Here is a 10,252-nt window from a genome sequence, read left to right on the forward strand (position 1 = left end):
TGGAAAATTATTTCCCAAACTTTTACTAGGAGGTAGTGTGTTTAATGTTGAAATGTGTTTCATATTTGCATCAGAAAGGTAGATCCTCTTTTCATGTACAATCTATGAGCCTGTGGACAAGGACATATATCTGGCACAAGTTTTGTATTTGGCACAAATGCTCATTCAACAGCATAAATTCCACAGAATAAAGTCTCTGAAAAAGTTATTCAAAGGCTTTCTTTGGTGGATATACAATATCACTGTGTCTCAAGATTCCATTGAAATTGTGGATTATATAGTTAGAAAACATATAACATAAAGTAATTGAATCATTTAAACTTTGATGGAATATCTCTCAAATATGTGTAAAATCCCCGCAAGACTTATCAGGTAAAAATTTAGAAAGTCTGGCAGCCATGAATTTCCATATTACCGAGCCTATTATTTTCAGGTATTCTCTGATCACAGGTAGAATAAAGTGTAGCACATGTATGGACTATTACTTTAAGCTGATGTTTAAATAAATAAATTCAAGGAAATGACAAGGAGGGAGAAATCCATCTACACTTCCAAAAATTCAGAAGAAATCCCAAATCATGCTTACATATTATAATGTAGTTTGCCATAGCTAGTATTGGAGCTATCCAAGTTGAAAGAAGGAACAATGTGATCACTTGGAAAACCACATACTGACACATATCAAAAAGAATCTGAGACTAACACAGGTTATAGTCCAATGATTAGAAATGCTAAAACTATCATTCTTTGGATAGATGTCTATTTTTTAGTGACAACAGGTAAGACTGTTGTATCAAAATGTAGACATAGGAAACATTTCTGGCATTTGACATGGAAAAAATATCCTGGAGAGAGCACCAAGCTTGTCCACATGAATCAAGGACACTGTTAACAATAAAGGTTTCATAAACGGAGGTTTATATAGGAAGAATATATAATGTCTTCTGGCACAGAGGGTGTAGTATTATTCTAGGTAACAAAACAAAAATCTCAAAATTAATCCAGTTGCCTTTGTAGGCACATGACTTAGGGAATGGAAACTTCTTCTTGAGTAATAAAATGTATTCCCTCAACAAATCTACTAGGAGTCTCGAGAAGAGTATATATTCTTGGTGCTTTTGCAATAGAATATAGGTGAACATGTGTGTCAATTTTGTACCTTATATTCACTGTTACCTGTGTCTGCATGTTTGTCAAGGCATATGTAACTGTCCAAACATTGTGGAATTCTTTGCACCCATATCATGGGTCCAAGCAGGCACCTGAAGCTGAAATACAGTGCTATCATTAGATATTGTACTCTCCCCAAAGTAATATCCTTTTTATGTCCATAGACATGCATTGAGGTGAGTTTTCTGTCATTAAAGCATATGGTGTTTTATAGAGGGTCGATCACAGTGAAGAATGCAGAATTCAGGGAAGATGTTAAGAACTCCAACATTGTTTAACAAGAGAAAGCAGAAAACACGGCTTCCCAGGTTCATTGCTGGCAAGATTTAGCAGTAAAGCAAATTACAACAAGGCAGGGTAAAGAGATAGATGAGTAAATTATATCTCACCCTACATCATTCATCCAGCAGAGGATGGATGTAGCAGACACCCACAGATAAACACTGATCTGAACTGGAATCCATTTGCAGAGAAGGAGTAGTGATGATCATAGGGGCATGACCATGATGGTGAAAACTAAAGAAACAGCTGACCTGGATTAGGGGGGAGCTCTTGGCCTCCAGACTGATCCCTGGGAATCCAGCATGGAACTCATTCAGAATCCATGAATGTGGATGTGAGTGAGGAGTTCTCAGAAATCTAAAAGGGCTCTTGTGGTAGATCAGTACTTATCCCTAGCATAGGAATGGTATGTGGGAGCCCTTTTCACATAGAGGGATACTCCCTCAGCCTAGATGATGGGGGAGAGCCTAGGTCCCATGGCAAGGGAAATACCAGACTCCAAAGACTAACCATGGAAGACCTAACACTCCCTGGGGAGAAGAATTGATATGTGATAGGTAGGGCATTAGTATGGTCCAGGGGAAGATGGGAGGTAGAGGGAACTGTGATTGAAATTTAAAACCATATTTATTTTCTAATTTATTGAAAAATAGCAAAAAAGCTAAAAATACAAAAACTAATGTACCAAAATGTGTAAGTGAAACACCAGGAAACCTTACACCTTCACAAATAGTATAAGCAAATTGGTGTTGTCTCCATTTTGAGAACTGCATCATAAGGGATACATTTAAGTGGTCAACAATCAACTGGAATGGTTTAATGATGCATTAACTTACATGTGTACTAGACTGAAGCCATAGTAGTTTACTGTGGGCAAGTAGAAGTAAAATTAGTTAGAGCTGTGAGAGACTTCTGCCTTCTAAGTTCAGGAGGAAATAATGTGAAGTTATAAGTGGGTGTGGTTGGTTTACAATTCGAAGATGTAATAGATACCTACAGATACATCATAAGTGTTTCCTGGCAACTCTGACAGAAAACTCTCTGCCCATTATCATGGACCCTAGAAACAGGGACCAAATGAGATGTAGTTTTACTCTTGGGGATTTTAATAGCCTAAGGTATGTTACATGGTACAACATTTAATATCACCATACAATGGAGTTGATACTCCATATGATCCAGTGACAAAATGTTTGGGCATTTCCAAGGAACTGGAACTGTTCAGAAACAGTCTATGAAGGACCTGCTCCAAATCTTTTATTAGCAGATTTTTCTTTCATAAGAAGTAAAAACCTATTGTGGATTCTCTATTTAGTTCAGTAGCCTACTTTTTAATTGGATTATTTGGTGTTTTGGTGTCTAGCTTCTTCAGTTCTTTGTATATTTTAGAAATCAGCCCTTGGTAGATGTTGGTTTAGTGAACATCTTTTCCCATTCTGTGGGCTGCTGTCTTTTCTTGATGACTATGTCTTTTGCCTTACACAATATTCTCAGTTTCAAGAGACCCCATTACTGAATTGACGATCTGAGTGTCTGTGCTACTGTTATGTTCAGGGAGTTGTCAATATACAAATTCATTCAACGCTACCTCCCCATTACTCTGCTAAGTGGTTCATATGGCTGAATTTATATTGAAGTCTTTGGTCCATTGAGACTTTAGTTTGGTTAATAAAAAAAAAAATCTTAAAGATACTCAGCATCCTTAGCATTTGGAGAAATGTAAATCATAACAACTCTGAGATATCATCTTACACCTGCCAGAATAGTTAGAGAAAAAAATCACCACAGACAGTTTATGCTGGAGAGGTTGTGGAGAATGAGCAACATTTCTCTGTTGCTGCTGGGAGTGAAAACTTGTACAACCATTTTTGCCGTCAGTATGGACATTTTTCTGAAAATTCGGTATCAGTCTTCTTCACCATCTAGTAATTCTACTCTTTGCACATACCCAAAGATGTACATTTATACAACACCAACATCGGTACAGCTATGTAAATAACAGCAGTGTTTGTAATAGGAAGAACCTGTAAACAACGAAGATGTCCCTCAACTAAAGGTTGGATAAAGAAATGTGATACATTTAATCAATTGAGTAGTACTCACTGGAAAAAAAATGGAAACCGTCCGTGGTGTTTTTTCTTTACCCATTCTGGGCCTCCTGAAACTGACAAGATTCTGTAAGGAAAAGACATAATCAACAAGTCAAGAGAGCAGTTCAAAGAATGGGAAAAGATCTTCACTAACCCCCATTCTAGCTAAGGGCAAATTGCTAAAACATACAAAGAACTGATGAAAYCAGTCAACAAAACACCAAATAATCGGCCTCACTTGCTGCCGCCAGCCTGCTTCACCTAGTGCCCTCCCGAAGCCACCCTGCAGAACTGGTTTGAATACCCATACTCCTTTGCCTGATGAGACCAGTGTCCCTGGTGCTGGCTCCCCACGTTACTCGGGCCTATGCCAAAGATGTAAAATGTGGTGCAAATGCTTGATCCTTAAAGCTTCAAGTTGTAGACCTTTTAGCCGATGCTGTAGCTGTTACAATGGGGCCAAAGGGAAGAACAGTGATTATTGAACAGAGTTGAGGAAGTCCCAAAGTAACAAAAGATGTGGTCATTTTTGCTAGGGCAAATGAACTAAAGGATAAATACAAAAGTATCAGAGCTAAACTTGTTCAAGATGTTGCCAATAACTCAAATGAAGAGGCTGGAATGGCACTACCACTGCTAATTTTCTGGAACATTCTATACCCAAGGAAAGCTTTGAGAAGATCAGCAAAGGGGCTAATCCAGTAGAAATCTGGAGAAGTGTGATGTTGGCTGTTGATGCTGTAATTGCTGAACTAAAAAAACAATCTAAACATATGACAACCCATGAAGAAATTGCTCAGTTTGCCACGATTTCTGCAAATGGACACATAGACATTGGAAACATTATCTCTGATGCAATGGAAAAAGTTGGAAGGAAAGACGTCAGCAAACTGAAGGATGGAAAAACCCTTAATGATGAATTAGAAATTATTGAAGGCACGAAGTTTGAAAGAAGTTGTATTTCCCAGACATCAATAGGACAAAAATGTGAATTCCAAGATGCCTATGTTCTGTTGAGTGAAAAGAAAATTTCTAGTGTCCAGTCCATTGTACCTGCTCATGAAGCTAATGCTCATAGGAAACAAATGGTCATATTTGCTGAAGATGTTTATGGAGAAGCTCTAAGAACACTGGTTTTGAACAGGCTAAATGTGGGTCTTCAGGTCATAGCAGTCAAACCTCCAGGTTTTGGGGACAATAGGAAGAATCAGCTTAAAGATACAGCTATTGCTACTGGTGGTGTGCAATTTGGAGAAAAGTGGCTAAATCTAAATCTTGATGATGTTAAAGGTCATGCTTTCGGAAAAGTTGGAGAGGTCATTGTCACCAAAGATGATGCCATACTTTTGAAACGAACAGATGAGTAAACTCAAATTGAGAAATACATTCAAGAAATCACTGAGCAGCTAGACATCACAACTAGTGAATATGAAAAAGGAAAGCTAAAAAAAAACACTTGCTAAACTTTCAGATGGAGTAGCTGTGTTTAAGGTTGGAGGAACTAGTGATGTTGAAGTGAAGGAGAAGAAAGACAGAGTTACAGATTCTCTCAATGTTAAAAGAGAAGCTGTTGAAAAAGGCATTGTTTTAGGAGTTAACTGTGGTCTGCCTCCATGCATCCCAGCCTTGGATTCCTTAAAGKCTTCAAATGAAGATCAGAAAATAGGTATAGAAATTATTAAAAGAGAACTCAAAATTCCTGCAGTGACAATTGCTGAGAATGCAGGTGTTGAAAGATCTTTGATTGTTGAAAACATTCTGCAGAGTTCCTAAGGAGTTCGTTATGATGCCATGCTCTGAGATTTTGTGAACCTGGTAGAAAAGGGAATCATTGATCCAAAAAAAGGTAAATAAGTCAGCACTTTTTAGACATTGGATGGCTTGTTCTATGGTGTGTGTTTTCATAATCATTTTATAAACAATTTTTTCTAAGTTGTAAGAACTGCTTTAGTGGATACTGCTGGGGTGCCCTCTTTGCTAACTTCAGCAGAAGCTGTAGTGACAGAAATTCCTAAAGAAGAGAAAGACACTGGAATGTGCACAATGGGTGGAATGGGAGGGGGTATGGGAGGTGGTATGTTCTAACTCCTAGAATAGTGCTTTACCATTATCAATGAACTGGTACAGGAAGCTCAAGGCAGGTTCCACAGCGATATATTCAGAGAAGACACTTGAAGAAAATGACTGAAGAGAGAAGGATGGCCAATCACTATAACCATCACTTACTGGTTCCCATTGACAATACATAATGGCAATCTGCTGTTACTGTCCATGCCTACAGATAATTTATTTTGAATTTTGGAATAATGACATTTGTACATTCCTGAAAAAACACCAAATAATCCAAATAAACTTGGGATACAGACTTAAAGAATACCCAATAGGTTTTTACTTCTTAAGAGAAAAATCTACTAATAAATGACTTGGAGGCAGGTCCTTCACAGACAATATTTAGTGAGAGTAGGTAGTCTCATGTTGGTTAATAGTACTAGTTGCTTCAAAATGCCCAAACCTTTTGTCATAGGATCATTGGGAGGATCTACTGCATTGAATGGTGATATTAAAAGTTGCACATGGGTACATACCTTAAGTTTTAAAATCCCCAAGTAAAAACTGCATCTCAGATGCTCTCTGTTTCTTGGGCCCATGATATGGGCAGTGAGATTTCTGTCACACGTGCCAGGAAACACTTATGATCTGTCTGTCACAATCTCTTATATCGTCAAATTCTAACTGAACACAATCACCCATGACCTCATATTTTATCCACCTGGACATAGGCAGAAGGCTCAAGTCTGTCTCAGGTATTAATATTTTTACTTCTGCTGCCCCAAAGTAACCTACAATGGCTTCAGTCCATTACACAGGTAAGTAAATCCATCAATATACCATTCCAGCTGATTGGTGACCACTTAGATAGATGCCATGTGCTGCAGTTCCCAAATGGAGACAACCCTAAGTTTCTTGTAATTATTTAGGAGGTTTAAGATTCCTGGTGTTTCACTCATACATTTTGGAACATTAGTTGTTGTACTATTTAGCTTGCTTTCCTCTATATTTGTTTAAATTAGAAGCAACATTGTTTTACATGTCAATCCCTCTCCCTCCCCTACTTCCTTGACCCCCACTATAATGCTATCTATCCCATAAGATTTCTGCTCCCCAGCAAGAGTGAAGTCTTCCTCTCGGGTGGGGCTTCAGTGTCTGTCATATCCTTTGGGATAATGCCTAGGACCTTGCCTGCAGTCTAGACTGAGAGAGCATCACCCTATGTGGAATGGGCTCCCAAATTCCATTGCTATGCTAGGGATAAGTACTGATCTACTACAAGGGGCCCTATAGATTTCTCAGGGCTCCTCACCGACACCCACATTCATGGGGTCTGATTCATTTCCTTGCTGGTTTCCCAGTGATCATTCCCCCTGTTAAAATCAGCTGTATTTTTATGGTTTTACAAGCCTGATCTTGACCAATTTGCTCATGACACCTCCTTCTCTGTAACTGGATTTTAGCTCAGTTCACTGTTTACTTGTGGGTATCTGCTTATATTTCCATCAGATGCAGGACAAAGGCTCTAGGATGGTGTATAAGTTAGTCATAATCTCATTGTCAGGAGAGGGCATTTAAGCTAGTATCTTCAATGATGCCTAGTTGATTAGTTAGTGTTATGCTTGTAGCTCTCCAGACACTTTCTTGTGCCTCATTCCTCTTTAAATTTATACTGGCTCCTTCTCTGATTGTATCTCTTAATTTGCCTTCTCTATTTTCCCCTATAAAACCAGAAGCTTCTGTAAGGCAAACATACACTCAGCAATACAAAAAGGTAGCCCAGGGAATGGGAAAAATATTCACCAACCCCATACCTGACAGAGGAATGCTATACATAATTTACAAAGAACACATGATGCTGGGTTCCAAAGCACCAAGAAATCCAGTTAAAAATTGGGGTACAGAAAGAAAATCTCAAGTTCAACAAATGCCTAACACAAAATATCCAAGAAATATGTGTTACCCTGAAAAGACCAAACCTAATAATATTAGGTATAGAAGAAGGTGAAGAAATCTAACTCAAAGGCATAGAAAACATATTCAACAAAATCATAGAAGAAAACTTCCCCAACCTAAAGAAAGACATGCAAATTAAAGTACAAGAAGCCTAAAGGACTTCAAATAGACTGAATAAAAAATATGTCTCCTTAACACATAGTAATCAAAATAACAAAAATACAGATTAAAGAGAAATTATTAAGAGTAGCAAAGGAAAAAGGACAAGCAACATGTAAAGGCAATTGTATCAGAATTACACCTGACATTTCAATGGAAAATCTGAAAGCCAGAATATCCAGGATAGATATTCTACCTACAGTAAGAGACCATGGATGCCAGCCCAGACCACTATACTCAGCAAAGCTTTCAATCAATATAGATGAAGAAAACAAGCTATTTCATGAGAAAATCAGATTCAAACAACACATATCCACCAATCCAGCCCTACAGAATGTTCCATAAGGAAAACTGCAACCAAAGGAACTTAACTACAACCAGAAAAATATAGGGAATAGATAATCCTAGTTTAGCAAAAGAAAGGAAAAAAGGGATAGAATCCCACAAATAATTTCACCACCACAACCAAATCCAAAACAAACAAGAATGAACAACCAATGGTCATTAATATGCCTCTATATTAATGGTCTTAACTTGCCTATAAAAAGACAGAGATTAGCAAAATGGATTAGAAGACAGAATCTATCCTTCTGCTGAATACATGAAGCACAATTCAACTTCAACGACAGATAGTACCTAAGAATTAAACGTTGGGAAAGATTTTCTAATCAAATAGACACAAAAAATCAAGAATAGGTAGCAATCCGAATATCCAACAAATTGGACTTTAAACTAAAATCAATCAATAGATGAAGAAGGCCACTTCCTACTCATCACAGGAGAAATCCATCAGGATGAAGTCTCAAATCTGAACATTTATGCCCCAAATACAAAGGCATTATTGTTTTCAAAAGTAACATTACTAAAACTCAAATCATACATAAAACCACACACACATATAGTGGGAGACTTCAAAACCCCACGCTCACCACTGGACAGGAACACCAGAAAAAAATTTAACAAAGGAACTATTAGAAGTTATGGCCCAATTGGATTTAAAAGATATCTGTAGAACATTCCATCCAAAAACAAAACAATATACATTCTCAGTGCCACATAGAACTTTCTCTAAAACTGAACACGTACTTGGCAACATAGCAATCATCAATAGGTACAAAAAATTAAAATAACTCCCTGTATCTTATCAAACCACGATACTTTAAAGTTAGGATTCAACAACAGCATGAATTGCAGAAAATCTACAAAATCATGGAAATTAAGTAACACCCAATTGCACAACACCTTGGCCCAGGAAGTAATAAAAGAAGAAATTAAAGATTTCCTAGAATTCAATGAGAATGCGGACACAACATACCCAAACTCATGTGAAACTTTGAAAGCAGAGGTAAGAGGAAAGTTCACAGCACTAAGTAACCACATTAAGATAGAGGAGAATAATCACACTAGAGAATATAAACACAACTAAAAGCATTAGAACAAAAAGGGGCCAATACACCCCGAGGAGCAGGTGCCAGGAATTAATCAAATTGAGGGCTGAAATCAATAAAATGGAAACTAGGAGAACCATACAGGGAATCAATATAACAAAAGTTGGTTCTTCGAGAAAATCAACATGATAGACAAACCTTTATCCAAACTTACCAAACAGCAGAGAGTGAACATACAATTCAATAAAATAAGGAATGAAAGAGGAGGACATAACAATGGACACTTAGGAAATTCAGACAATCTTCAGGTCTTACTTTGAAAACCTGTACTCCTCAAAACTGGAGAATTTAAAGGAAATCAAGAATTTTCTGGACAGTATCACTTATCAAACTTGAAAGAACAGATATGCAAGTAAACAGACCTATAACCTATAAGTGAATAGAAGTAGTCATCAAAATTATCCCAAACAAAAATAGCCCAGGGCCAGGTGGCTTCTGTATAGAATGATACCAGAAAATCAAAAAAGAGCTAATACTAATTCTCCTCAAAGTATTCCACACAATAGAAACAGAAGAGTCATTGCCAAGCAATTTTTATGAGGCTTCACTTACCTTGATAACCAAGCCATAAATAGAGACAACTAAGAAAGAGAACTACAGACCAATAACCCTCATGAACATTAATCCAAAAATACTCAATAAAATACTGGCAAATGGAATCCAAGAAAACATCAGAGACATCATACACCATGATCAAGGAGGCTTCATCCCAGTGTTGCAAGGATGGCTCAACAAATGAAAATCCATTAATGTAATCCACCATATAAAGAGTTTCAGGGGAAAAAACCCACATGATCATTTCAATAGATGCCAAAAAAGCCTTTGACAAAATCCAACATCCCTTCATGATAAAGGTGTTGGATAAATAAGGTATAATAGTAACATAACTCAATAAAATAAAAGCATATGCAGCATGCTCACAGCAAACATCAAGTTAAATAGAGAGGAATTCAATGCATTTCCACTAAAATTTGGGACAAGACAAGGCTGTCCTCTCTCTCGATACTTCTTCAATATTGCCCATGAAGTTCTAGCTAGAGCAATGAGACAACAATAGGAGATCAAGGGAATTCAAGTGAGAAAGGAAGAAGGCAAACT

General features: G+C 37.4%; 1 pseudogene; it reads left to right on the forward strand.

The window, feature by feature from the left end:
- The first annotated feature begins 1,422 nt into the window (after positions 1 to 1,422).
- LOC113839012 lies at positions 1,423 to 5,627 on the forward strand (annotated as a pseudogene).
- The last annotated feature ends 4,625 nt before the right edge of the window (positions 5,628 to 10,252 follow it).

This window comes from Cricetulus griseus, unplaced genomic scaffold (genome assembly GCF_003668045.3).
Source record: "Cricetulus griseus strain 17A/GY unplaced genomic scaffold, alternate assembly CriGri-PICRH-1.0 unplaced_scaffold_272, whole genome shotgun sequence".
NCBI classification, from domain to species: domain Eukaryota; kingdom Metazoa; phylum Chordata; class Mammalia; order Rodentia; family Cricetidae; genus Cricetulus; species Cricetulus griseus.